This window comes from Salvelinus sp. IW2-2015, unplaced genomic scaffold (assembly GCF_002910315.2).
Source record: "Salvelinus sp. IW2-2015 unplaced genomic scaffold, ASM291031v2 Un_scaffold2472, whole genome shotgun sequence".
In the NCBI taxonomy this organism is placed as follows: Eukaryota; Metazoa; Chordata; class Actinopteri; order Salmoniformes; family Salmonidae; genus Salvelinus; species Salvelinus sp. IW2-2015.
Window position 1 is genome coordinate 49,631 of NW_019943790.1, and position 14,168 is coordinate 63,798.

A 14,168-nucleotide genomic window follows, 5' to 3' on the forward strand; every position below is an offset into this window, starting at 1 on the left:
TGTTACTTAGTGGTATGATACTATAGCATGGGCCCACACTGGCACAGTGTCTGACTGGGGAGGGCTGCATCTTACTGCCACGCACACACACTCAAACACACACACACACACACTCTCAAACACACACACACGCCCAGCGAGTACATTCTACTCGACAGACAGTTGCTTCTACAGACAGCAACATTCACAGTCTGCCCTGTCATTTCATTCTCATTCCAAAATGTAGTGGATTACTATTAGACTGTGTCAGTCCATTAGAACGGGCCGTTACCCAGGCCGTTACCCGGGCCGTTACCCGGGCCGTTACCCGGGCCGTTACCCGGGCCGTTACCCGGGCCGTTACCCGGGCCGTTACCCGGGCCGTTACCCAGGCCGTTACCCAGGCCGTTACCCAGGCCGTTACCCAGGCCGTTACCCAGGCCGTTACCCAGGCCATTACCCAGGCCATTACCCAGGCCATTACCCAGGCCTCACCGGCAGGGGAGCTGTTCATTCTGCTTTCCACATGATTAACATGAAGCACAGTAGAGCTGTCCATCATCCCCGTCAACAAACAAACAAACAGTTAGAGCTGTGGTTGTCATGGCTACTGACAGGCGCATTAAAAAGGGGGAGTGGACTTTAGATCAAACTCAGCCTCCTCGTGTCCTTATGACAGGACGATGATGTCACATTGACAAAAAGTGACAAACAAACGCCTTGCAGAACTGGATGTGGTTGACACTTCCCTTCTCGCTTTCATGTCTCACTACCCATGGCATCCTCTATGCCATATTCCCCCCTCCCCTATCAAWCTATTTCTATACCGGTACATGTATTTCTGTATACGTGGCCTGGCATCAGGAAGTGAGCTCACCTGCTGGGCATATCAGAYCAGCTCTCCCAGTCTGACAACACATCTACTATAAAACAGTTAGCATAAAACAAAAAATAAAACCCAAATCAGTTTGTTCGTGCTACAGGAGTGTGTTTGTGAGGCACGTAGGGGAAGTGGAGAGCAGGGCAGAGTTAACAACTAGGATGGTCCCAACAATCCCTTCTAGAGAGGGCAGAACACACACACGCGCGTTAACCTCTTCTCAACAGCACACACACACACACACCCCTCCCCACAACTCTCCTCCCTCGCCGTGTGTCACCTGGTACCCTGCCCAGTCCCAGTCTCCTGTCACCTCTTCAGGAAGGTGCTCTTGACTTTCTGTGTGTATCTGGCTGTGCGCGGCGAACGGGAGTGCAGTTTGACAAACAGCTCTGGGAACTTGTACTGAGGGAACATGGTCTCCAGGAAACCTTCTAGCAGCACGTAGACCAGCCGACGATTCATTGGTCCGTGTTGGAACATGTCAAACACACGCAGGATTCCCTTACGAGTCGTATCCGCCCCGATGATGTGCTTCATCTCATCTGGAAGAGGAGGACAAATGGCTGATTAATACTGAACAAAGTCTGTCAGTCTGTGTTGTGATTTACTCCTGTGCATGTTGTGTGCTGTGTGTGTGTGTGTGTGTGTGTGTGTGGTGTGGTGTAAGTGTGTATAAGTTAACCTGGCATGATTACCCTAATAAGGTGGTCTTGGCGCAACCCTCGTCCCTTCATGCGGATGTTCTGTCCCTGCGTGGCTTGAGACTCCCAGATTCCGTTGCGGCTCAGTACCAAGATCCATGACCAGTTAGCGGAACCACAGGAGTACTGATGAAACGGATTTTCTAACTCATTCCAACGCAGCGTCTGACTGGTCTGTGTGAGTGAGTGGTGTGTGCAATGTAGTGGTGTGGTAAAGTACAGAATCGATGTGTGAAACTGTTGGAATGGTGTTACCGGAATTCTTGACGTAGTCGAGCTCACCTGTTCTGGAGCTGTCATGAAGTCACATGATCCAACCGTGCTTCCTGCATGCAGACCAGAGGCAGACAATAGTCAGATCCCGTCAATGTGGCAGCTGAAGTGAGTTTGTGATGTGTGTGTTGTGGTGGTGGTGTGGTGGTACCTGTTGTATGTCTCCGTATGATGGCTCTGATGAGTTGTGCAGAAAGGTTCTTGATTTCCTGCGGAACCACTGGTTCCTCTCACTTCAGGTTCAACACCTATCCTCAGCAGCAGCATCACACGCAAGGGGGATGTATATATCATTCCACCTGGAACACACACACGATTGGCCAACAAGTGACGTTACACCAACATCTATAATGCTTTCACTTATTTAAGACGTTTCAGAGCAGAGAGGCCCGACTAACCTGGTTGGATCCCTTGTGGTGTGAGGGGGGGGGGGGGGGGGGGGGGGGGGGGGGGGGGGGGGGTGGGGGGGGGGGGGGGGGGGTGTCACTCACGTTGTCGTGCCAGCTGGGCCGAGACTCGGCAGTAGCTCTGGCGTCAGAAGTCAGACTGGGGGAGCAGTGGGAGGCACTGACACCAGACATTACAGAGTTAAATGGTGGTTAAATTATTGGTCAGAGTATTGTATAGAGTATGGTATAAATTATGGTCCAGAGTAATGTATAGAGCGATGGTTAAATTATGGTCAGAGATATGTTAGAGTATGGTTAAATTAATGTAAGTATTGTTAGAGTGAATGGTTAAAATTATGGTCAGAGTATGTTTAGAGTATGGTTGGAGTGTTAAGAGTATAGTCAGTATGGTTGAGAGTTGGGGCTGTTGCAGAAAGAATCCCCCCCCCCCCCCCACAACGGGGTGATAGCGGGTGGGTTGGGAGCTTCAAGTTCCTCTGTGTCCACATCGCTCAGGAATTAACATGGGCCACACTAGGGTTGTTACAGGTGACCGTATTACCGCCACACCGGCGGTACGACAGTCATGACGGCAGTCAAATGTCACGTGACCGTTTTAGTCACGGAACTAGGCTTCTCCGAAGCTCTGATGCGCTGATGGTCATTAGTAGCCTACTGAACTTGTTAACTGCCTGGTACTCGCACTCTATTGTTCCTCTAATCATCTGACATCAATGCAAATGTTATGGAAAAATCTAATCAACACAGCCCTAGCTGGAGAGTCAAGAGTATAGTCAAATTAAATCACATTTTATTTGTCACATATCACACATGGTTAGCAGAATGTTAATGGCAGTGTAGCGGAAATGCTTGTGCTTCTAGTTCCGACAATGCAGTAAAACCAACGAGTAAATCTAACCTAACAATTCCACAACTACTCTACCTTATACACACAAGTGTAAGGGATAAAAGAATATGTACATAAAGAAATATGAATGAGTGATGGTACAGAACGGCATAGGCAAATGCGATAGACGTATAGAGTACAGTATATTACATATGAGATGAGTAATGTAGAGGTATGTAAACATAAATATAGTAAAACAGTGCATTGTTATTAAAGGTCGTGATACTATTTTTACATAAATTTACAATAAATTCCACCAATTTCAGTCAGAATCTTCAATGTCCCAACTCTGTCTGTCCCAATCTTTCTGTCCCAATCTTTCAGATATCCCATGTAGGTCTGTCGCGGTCAGGAAATTTGGTCAGCCGGTGATTGTCAAGCAAATAACTGGTCGGACTCCTGGGAATTGACCATTTATTAACATAAAGGGGTTCCACACATATGCCTTTGAAACATCTACATTGTAAAGTGTAATAAATCCATTTAAATTGCCTGTACACCATCACAATAAATCCATTATTTATTTTAGGTAGGTCTTTCCCTATGAAGCATTATAATATGAAGAAGTGTCATTATTTTATATGATTTTATAGTAAGAATATAATTGAACTTCGCTGAATAAAATAGAAAGGATATTTTCCTGAGCTAGTGCGCACATGGAGCGGTTATTCTGTGTTAAAAAAGTGATCATTTGAAACAGGTTATATGCTTGATTTTGAGTTATTTGGCAACTTTAGTTGTGAATGATACAAACCTTAGAAAGTCTTATGAAATCAAAACATATATGGGCTGCATGATTCCACTACAGTGATGTAAAAAATAAACTTGGAACAAAGGCATACACCACCAGTGTAAAATTAGAAAATGTGTAAAATTAGATTTAATTTAAAATGGCCAATTATCAGCTGGGCAGGCTAACCACCACCGTCACCATTATATAATGATTAAGCTGTTAAAGAGTTAGCATACACACCATTTTGTTAAATGGTCTTTTKTTAACCATTTTTACTGGTGATATCAGCATTGTGACAAATGGTGCCTGTAGGCTACMTAGGCTTTCATATATGACTTTTCATATTCTCTTTTTTAGTTTAAAAAGGGGGGTTTGGTTATAAAGTTAAATGTAAAAAAAAAAAAWAATGGATAAAAWKACTGAAATAMTAATACATGTAAAGCAAAAYCAAAAAAGGAATAAAATAAGACATTTCTAATTATGTAAATWAAATAAATAAAGCACAACGGAAAATAATAAAACTACCTGTTGCCTATTACGTCTACTGTTTCAGTCCACTATCATAGGCTATAGCACTCGCCACAGTTATGCTATGAGATTCCGATTCAGAAACACCAGCATGTTTACTTTGTCGGCCTTCAGTGAAGACCGGAGAGAGGTAACTATGTTCCCTGGCGTGCTGAACACCCTCTCTGACGCAGGGCTGCTAGCGCAAATGCACATCTACTTTTTAGCAAGCAGAGCCAATAAAGGAAAACGAGAGGTGCGGCAGGTAGCCTAGTGGTTAGAGCGTTGGGCCAGTAACCGAAAAGTTGCTAGATCGAATCTCCGAGCTGACAAGGTAAAAATCTGTCATTCTGCCCCTGAACAAGGCAGTTAAACCCACTGTTCCTAGGCTGTCATTGTAAATAAGAATTTGTTCTTAACTGACTTGCCTAGTTGAATAAAAAAATCCCTTCACCATGACAAGGGGTCAGCAGATGTGTCCCGTTCCTTCTCTTCCATATAGCGGGTCATCTAGGTGTAATCATACAATCTCAACTTTAGTTGTTCTACAAACGTTGGGCTATAAGTTAATTTTTTTTAATACATTTTAAGGCTGCATGATGCGACTCTAATGACGATTTGAAAAAAGTTGCTTGAAAGGCATGAGCTCTGCTTTGTTTTTTTTTGTACAGGCTGTACACACTACATCAGTCTCTCATTCACAATTTGTGGCCGTAATGCACCCTAAAAAAAAATCCATGTCTGTTGTACACTTCTCACTAAGTGCTGCGTGTTCTCTACCACGTGATCTTTCTCACAGGCTACAAGTGAAGATGGACAACGGGGACGCAACTGCGCGCGTCCTTATCCAATTCCGAGGTGCATATTGAAGATATTGGAAGAACTGTCCACATATACTTTTCTTCAGCCAACCAGATGAGTAGGCCTAACGAACAGCAAAAGCACCAGCCTACGTCAATNGAAAAAAGTTGCTTGAAAGGCATGAGCTCTGCTTTGTTTTTTTTTGTACAGGCTGTACACACTACATCAGTCTCTCATTCACAATTTGTGGCCGTAATGCACCCTAAAAAAAYATCCATGTCTGTTGTACKCTTCTCACTAAGTGCTGCGTGTTCTCTACCACGTGATCTTTCTCACAGGCTACAAGTGAAGATGGACAACGGGGACGCAACTGCGCGCGTCCTTATCCAATTCCGAGGTGCATATTGAAGATATTGGAAGAACTGTCCACATATACTTTTCTTCAGCCAACCAGATGAGTAGGCCTAACGAACAGCAAAAMCACCAGCCTACGTCAATCTACTATCCCTCATAGTACAAAAGTTMACCTGTTCTATTCTGTGCAAAAAATAAATATTCCAAACATAGTTTGGGACAGTTGTGGGATGCAATAGATCCCAAATTAATACAACCACTACGCATCAACAAAAACATGCTTTACACAATGTGGCTGACACAACAGATCAGAATGTTTAGCTTAAAATGCTGATCAACTATTAGGCTACTTCTTCACATTATAAGCGCAGCAGTGCGCACACGGCAGTAGGATATAAGTGCTTACTTTCCATTAGCAGGAAAACACCATTATCAAAAGTGAACGCAAATGCGATCTAGCATGTAATGCTTTTATTATGAAGGTGCATTTTTATGATGAAAATAATCTTCCCCAAACGCTGCTTATATTTTTGGCCACTTTAGTTGTGATACAAACCTTAACAAAAAATATAGGCCAATGGGCTAGGCTACATGAGGTGTGATACTAACCTTATTAAAACATATAGGCCAATGGGCTAGGCTACATGAGGTGMGCGACTATGATTCGAAAAAAGTAATGCTGYGTATCATTCACAAGTGATAATATGAAATACATGTCATCTWTGCACTTAAATAGCGGATGGAMWYCGCTTTTTCCGTGATTCATTTTCATGCCAGTCAGGTAGGCTACACTCCTGTTGTAAAGATAAGCAATGTGCTTAARATTAGGAAAGTTGAGAAATAAATATAGCAYGCCTAGCCTATAGAAAGCCGATGGCATCCTCCTCTTTTTAATAGAGGCCATCACTGTTTTCTCACACAATAGCATAGCCTATAGAAATGTTGCGCAACATGAAGTGTTTGATTAGATTTCCCATTCCATTTGCATTGATGTCAGAGTGATTAGAGGGACAATAGAGTGCTGAGTACCAGGCAGTWAACAAGTTCAGTAGGCTACTAATGACCATCAGCAGCATCAGAGCTCGGAGAAGCCTAGTTACCGTGACTAAACGGTCACGTGACATTTGACTGCCTTCATGACTCGTGACCGCCGGTGTGGCGGTAATACGGTCACCGCAACAGCACTAATCCCATGTTGGCTGGGTTATGGTTGTACTAAAGTTAGACTATGGTTGTACTAAAGTTGCAGTTAGGGTCCTTACCTTGAACATGGACTGTTTGATGTCCTGTCCCAGTTTCTCAGACATGCGTCCCATGTTGTCAGCAGCCTTGTTCATCCCTCCAGCCAGACTGTCTGGCAGGCCCTTCACAGCGTTGGACACGTTACGCATCGAGCTACGCAGTGGGTTCACAAACGTATCCATCTGAGGACACACACACTAGACAGGTGAGTTTGTGTAGTGAGATACCGTAGATAAGCAACTGGACTATCTGCAGTTGGGCAAGGTGAGTGTCTGTCTCTCTGTGTGTGTCTGTGTGTCTCTGTGTGTGTGTGTCTCTGTGTGTGTGTGTCTCTGTGTGTGTGTGTCTCTGTGTGTGTGTGTCTGTGTGTGTGGGTGTCTCTGTGGGTGTCTCTGTGGGTGTCTCTTGTGCCGGTGTCTCTGTGGGTGTCTCTGTGGGGTGTCTCTGTGGTGTCTCTGTTGGGTGTCTCTGTGGGTGTTCTCTGTGGGTTCTCTGTGGTGTCTCTGTGGGTGTCTCTGTGGGTGTCTCTGTGGGGTGTCTTCTGTGGGTGTCTTCTGTGGTGTCTCTGTGGTGTCTCTGTGGGGTGCTCTGGGTGTCTCTGTGGGTGTCTCTGTGGGTGTGTGTGTGTGTGTGTGTGTGTGTGTCTCTCTCTCTGTGCGTGTGTCTCTGTGGTGTGTATGAACTTGCGTGCGAAATCTCCCTTCCCCTTGCTGTACTGTTTATTCTCCAGGAAGTCGTAGACGTAGTGAACCAGAGTAGGACAGGCCTTCACCATCTCTGGATTCAGCAGCAGCTATCACGCAGACAACAGAGGAATGGTTATAGCCAAGTAAACGGGTGTACTTAAGGCATGACACAGTCCTTCAACACACTCTTACCTGTAGGTACGAGTTCAGGTCTTTTTTRCTCCTCTCCAGGAAGTCTCTGTCCATGTTGTTAAATGTCTTCTTCCCCGGGAGCTTCAGGATRGACGTCAAATTCTCAAACTGGAACACAACACACACAGGTTCCCGAAATGGAGGTACAACACACCCATAGAGGATCGATGGAGGCTGCATTTGGACAAAAGTCTGTTTTAGCATGGGGCAGCGCCATTGAGGATTCCACCATTTTGGAAGTAGTCAACTGGGTGGGACTTCCTATGGGTTAAGGAAGGTTCACATCATTCCATCCAGGTCATCAGGAGGGATCAGTCAATGAGTTGTACTTGTGAGCAAACATTTCATTACTGCAGGTGGCAGTATATCCCCAGCCTTGGCTTTATACTGGTTCAGACTATACACCCTCCAGCACAGTAGGTGGCAGTATATCCCCAGCTTTGGCTTTATACCGGTTCAGACTATACACCCTCCAGCACAGTAGGTGGRAGTATATCCCCAGCTTTGGCTTTATACCGGTTCAGACTATACACCCTCCAGCACAGCAGGTGGCAGTAGCCACCTTTTCAGTTTACAAACTGAACTTATAAAATCAGAAGAATAAATGGACTACTTTAAAATGGAGATCGCCCTCAATGGCGCTGCCCATGCTGGCACAGGAGGTGCCATAGCCATGCCATCTTTCCATATCTATGTACACACCTTAGTAGTCAGAAGCCCTTTTCTATAGGCACACACACACACACCAACACACTCATATTTACCTTGACCTGCTCCGTGATCCTCATGTGGAAGTCGTGGAAGTCAGAGTAGCGTCGGTAGGTCTTCCAGGAGTCTTCGCTGCCGTCGTGGTTACGGCGCAACACAGTGATGGCGTAGAGGGCGTAGGTCTTGCCGTGGTCGTTACACACCCCTGTAGCACCCAGCAGCCCCAACCCAGCCCCGGGAAGACAGGCATCAGATACTGATATACAGAGCCCAGGAGGGGTGAAGAGATGGGGGAGAGGGAGGGAGGGGTGATAGTACATAGGATGGGGCATATGCAGACAGAGGGTGCCGTGGGTAGTGAGACAGAGGGTGCCGTGGGTAGTGAGACAGAGGGTGCCGTGGGTAGTGAGACAGAGGGTGCCGTGGGTAGTGGACACAGAGGGTGCCGTAGTAGGTAGTGACAGAGGGTGCCGTGTGATAGTGACACAGAGGGGTGCCGTGGGTAGTGACACAGAGGGTGCCGTGGCGGTAGTAGGACAGAGGAAGGAAAAAAACAAGAAAAGTGAAAGGAAGGCAAAAGGAAAACAGAAGACTTGGTAAAGGTGATGGAATAAAGACAAGGCGATGGAATAAAGACATGGTGAAGGTGATGGCAAAAGACATGTGAAGGTGATGCATAAAGACATGGAAGGTGATGGCATAAAGACATGGTAAAGGTGATGGCATAAAGACATGGTGATGGAACACTGACATGGTGATGGAACACTGACATGTGATGAACACTGACATGGTGATGGAACACTGACATGGTAAAGGTGATGGCATAAAGACATGGTGAAGGTGATGGCATAAAGAATGAGTATGGAACACTGACTGGTGATGGAACACTGACATTGGTATGAACACTGACATGGTGATGGAACACTGACATGGTGATGGAACACTGACATGGTGATGGAACACTGACATGTGATGGAACACTGACATGGTGATGAACACTGACATGGTGAAGGTGATGGAATAGTGACATGGTGAAGGTGATGTAATAGTGATTGTGTGAAAAGAAAAGTAACAGCAACATGAGATGGTGAGATAAGCGATACAAGCTGATGGTTAACGTGAGGAGATTAAGTCAGATCTGGAAGGGCGATGCAGAGGGCAGGAGGGGCTAGTCAGGGGGCGGTGTTAGTAGGTCAAAAGGCTGACAACAGTTCTGGCCCTAAAAAAAAAATGTACTGTCACATCACTGTAAAATCTAAACAATTGCCTCCCCTGCCCAGCCCAATCAATCAAATCAATTAATCAAATTTCAAAACATTCTGGACATTTTATCATCCCTGATACTGTTGAATATTGATAACAGAACTCACTGACTGTCCTCTTGTAGTGTAAGTAGACAAAGCCACCTCCAGGCTCCTTACAGCGGCATGGCATTTTGACAGGGGAACGGTTTTAAGGCTACTACAGTCGTACACACACATCTCTGAATGAAACCACATTAGTGGCCAGTAGTTACACATGCAAGTGAGAGGGCATGGATAGCTGGTTTACTTTCAGTAACACACTAGTTTACAATAAATTACACTCACCACAGACAATACACTCATCTGACTGGAGACTATATCACGTGGGTGTGTGGTGTGTGTGTGTGTGCGGGCGTGCTCGTGCGTGTGTGTGTGTCCACCTGTATCAGAGATGAAGGCGTGTAGCTGTATATTGTCATCATGCAGGCAGAGTTCGACAGGTCATCCAGAGACTGTAAACAGAGGAGAGAAACAACCAGTCAGAACCAAGATACTACCAATCTTTGGACTAACATCCAATCAACACCTGTGGATACTGTTAATCCCTGTACTAACAGCCAATCAAGTGCAGCGATACTGCCTGCTACTGTGACCCTGCAGTTAAAGTCAACCATTTCTTAACTGGTGTTAAATGTTAACAACTCTACAGCAGGGTAGTTAACATCAGCTGTATAGCAGTAAAACCTGTTGTAACAGCACTATGACTGGCTGTTAGGTGAATGACAACTGGTGTCTCAGGGGCTGACGAGGATTTACCAGATTAATGCTTCCTGTTGGAGAACCGTTGAACGATTCTGAAGAGGAAGAGAGGGAGAAAAAAGAAAGGAAGCAGAGTTAAAGATACCAAACAAGAATTCACAAAATGGGACAAACACCAAATTGAGAGACTATGTAGAATTCTGCAAAAATATCTTCTGTGTACAACGTAAAACACCAAATAATGCATGCAGAGCAGAATTAGGGCAATACCCGCTAATGATCAAAATCCAGAAAAGAGCCGTTAAATTCTACCACCTAAAAGGAAGTGATTCCAAAACCTTCCATCACCTACAGAGAGATGAACCTGGAGAAGAGCCCCCTAAGCAAGCTGGACCTGGGGCTCTGTTCACAAACACAAACACACCCCACAGAGCCCCAGGACAGCAACACAATTAGACCCAACCAAATCATGAGACAACAAAAAGATAATTACTTGACACATTGGAAAGAATTTACAAAAAAAGATAGCAAACTAGAATTCTATTTGGGCCTAAACTGAGAGTACAGAGTACAGAATACCTGACCACTGTGACTGACCCAAACTTAAGGAAAGCTTTGAATATGTACAGACTCAGTGAGCATAGCCTTGCTATTGAGAAAGGCCGCCGTAGGCAGACATGGCTCTCAAGAGAAGACAGGCTATGTACACACCGCCCACAAAATGAGGTGGAAACTGAGCTGCACTTCCTAACCTCCTGCCCAATGTATGACCATAGAGACACACATTTCCCTCAGATTACACACACACAAAGATTCGAAAACAAACACAATTTTGATAAACTCCTATATCTATTGTGTGAAATTCCACAGTTTGCAATCACAGCAGCAAGATTTGTGACCTGATGCCACAAGAAAAGGGCAACCAGTGAAGAACAAATACCACTGTAAATACAACCCATATTTATGTTTATTTATTTTCCCTTTTTTACTTGAACTAGTTGCACATCGTTACAACACTGTATTGTGGTGGAAAATATTATCTTGTGAAGAGACAGCCTTGAAAATGTTCATCTTGTCTTAGTATCATAAATAATCCTTGGTTCCTGCCTGTGCTTGGTAAAGATATGGGGGGGGCATTAAATCCTCCATAGGACCATCTGCAAGAACGCCCAGAATATGTTCTATAAGTTAAGACAGGAGACGGTGCCAGACACATGCCGGAACCAACCCTATGAACCATGACTACGTAATGTGTCTGTAACCAGTATATAAGATATCTAACGGGACTGCCCCGGTAGAGCTCCTGATGTACTTGGTGCATTGAGTTGGTTAGAACCTCTCAAGCGAGCTGATAATAAAGAATGATTAATTTAAGATTGACTTCGAGTGTTTCATGTGTAGAATTTCCACGACAGTATATAGACATAATATGACATTGGAAATGTCTTTATTCTTTTGTGAGTGAAATGTTTACTGTTCATTTTTTATAGTTTTTTTCACTTCTGTTTATTATCTATTTCACTTGCTTTGGCAATGTAAACATATGTTTCCCATGTAAATAAAGCCCCTTGAATTGAAATAGGACAACATTTACTCTTCACAGTCATGGAGAACTCACTGACTGTCCTCTTGTAGTGTAAGAGACAAAGCCACCTCCAGGCTCCTTACAGCGGCATGGCATTTTGACAGGGGAACGGTTTTAAGGCTACTACAGTCGTACACACACATCTCTGAATGAAACCACATTAGTGGCCAGTAGTCACACATGCAGTGGAGAGGACATGGATAGCTGGTTTACTTTCGTAAACACACTAGTTTACAATAAATACACTACACCACAGACAATACACTCATCTGACTGGAGACATATCACGTGTGTGTGTGTGTGTGTGCGTGCGTGCGTTCGTGCGTGTGTGTGTGTGTCCACCTGTATCAGAGATGAAGGCGTGTAGCTGTATATTGTCATCATGGCAGGAGTTCGACAGGTCATCCAGAGACTGTAAACAGAGAGAGAAACAACCAGTCAGAACCAGAGATACTGCCAATCTTTAGACTAACATCCAATCAACACCTGTGATACTGTTAATCCCTGTACTAACAGCCAATCAAGTGCAGCGATACTGCCTGCTACTGTGACCTCTGCAGTAAAAGTCAACCATTTCTTAACTGGTGTTAAATGTTAACAACTCTACAGCAGGGTAGTTAACATCAGCTGTATACCAGTAAAACCTGTTGTAACAGCACTATGACTGGCTGTAGTGAATGACAACTGGTGTCTCAGGGGCTGACGAGGACTTACCAGATTAATGCTTCCTGTTGAGAACCGTTGAACGATTCTGAAGAGGAAGAGGGAGAAAAAATAAAGGAAGCTATGCTAATGTGTCTGTAACCAGTATAAAGATATCTAACGGGACTGCTCCGGTAGAGCCCTGATGTACTTGGTGCATTGAGTTGGTTAGAACCTCTCAAGCGAGCTGATAATAAAGAATGATTAATTAAGATTGACTTAGAGGTGTCATGTGTAGAATTTCCACGACAGTATATAGACATAATATGACATTTGAAATGTCTTTATTCTTTTGTGACTTCTGTGAGTGTAATGTTTACTGTTCATTTTTATTTATTTTTTCACTTCTGTTTATTATCTATTTCACTTGCTTTGGCAATGTAAACATATGTTTCCCATGTCAATAAAGCCCCTTGAATTGAGTTGATATAGGACAACATTTACTCTTCACAGTCATGGAGAATGTGTCAAACTCAATTTCTGGGGGGCTGTGCATTTTTTAAAATATTTTTGTCCAATTAAGACCTAGGCAACCAGGTGAGGGAAGCTCCTAACTGATCAATGACCTTAATTGATTATTCAAGTACAAGGGAGAAGTGAAAACCCACAGACACTCCGCTCCAGGAATTGATTGTAACACCCCAGGGTTAAGCTATGCTAACAGCGTAGACAGAGACAGAAGCTGTACTTACCTCCATCTCCGTCACTCATCCTCTATAAGAGGGTTCTTTAGACAAGAACAGAAGCTGTACTACCTCCATCCCGTCATCTGATCCTCTATAAGAGGGTTCTTTAGACAGAGACAGAAGCTGTACTTACCTCCATCTCCGTCATCTGATCCTCTATAAGAGGGTTCTTTGAGCATGTCCAGTTCAGCTAACATCCTGATGTAGAGGGGACTCTGTCTGAACGACGGGTAGTACCTCTCATCACGAAGCATCATGTCATACACCTGCAACACACACACGGCACTACAACGACACACGGCACACACACACGGCACACCACACACACACAGTCAGAACACGTAATACTTTATTTGTATTGACAATGAAACATTAAGTACAAAAGTCTCCAATATCTCAGAGATGCTGGTTACAGTAGCTGTTACTGTTGATAGTCTGATAAAAATAGATTATTCAAACACAAACCCCTTTCTCGGATGTCGTCAAATATCTCTGGCGTGGGTCACTGTCCTTCTGTAGCTTCTCTCCCAGTTTGAGAACAGACGCCTCGTCTACCTGCACCCTGGGGACGCCTGGAGAGAAGAGAGAGATTATACAATTGAGAGAAAATTGTGTGTTTAAAGTGATAACTCAGGATTTTCCAATGAGGCCCTTACTTCCCCAGAGTCAGATGAACTCATGGATACCATTTTATGTCTCTGTGTGCATTTTGAAAGAAATTAGCTCAATGGCTGGAAGTCTATGGGTATCCCATCGACTTCCAGCCATAGTCCCAGTCGATATTCACATAATAAGAATTCCCTCGACCACCGCCACAAAAAAAACGACAATCTTTCT

At 44.3% G+C, this 14,168-nt stretch overlaps 1 pseudogene; it reads right to left on the reverse strand.

Annotated features, from left to right (window-relative positions):
- Nucleotides 1-1,168: 1,168 nt before the first annotated feature.
- Nucleotides 1,169-14,168, reverse strand: part of LOC112074044 (sorting nexin-13-like) — a 35,641-nt pseudogene continuing 22,641 nt past the window's right edge.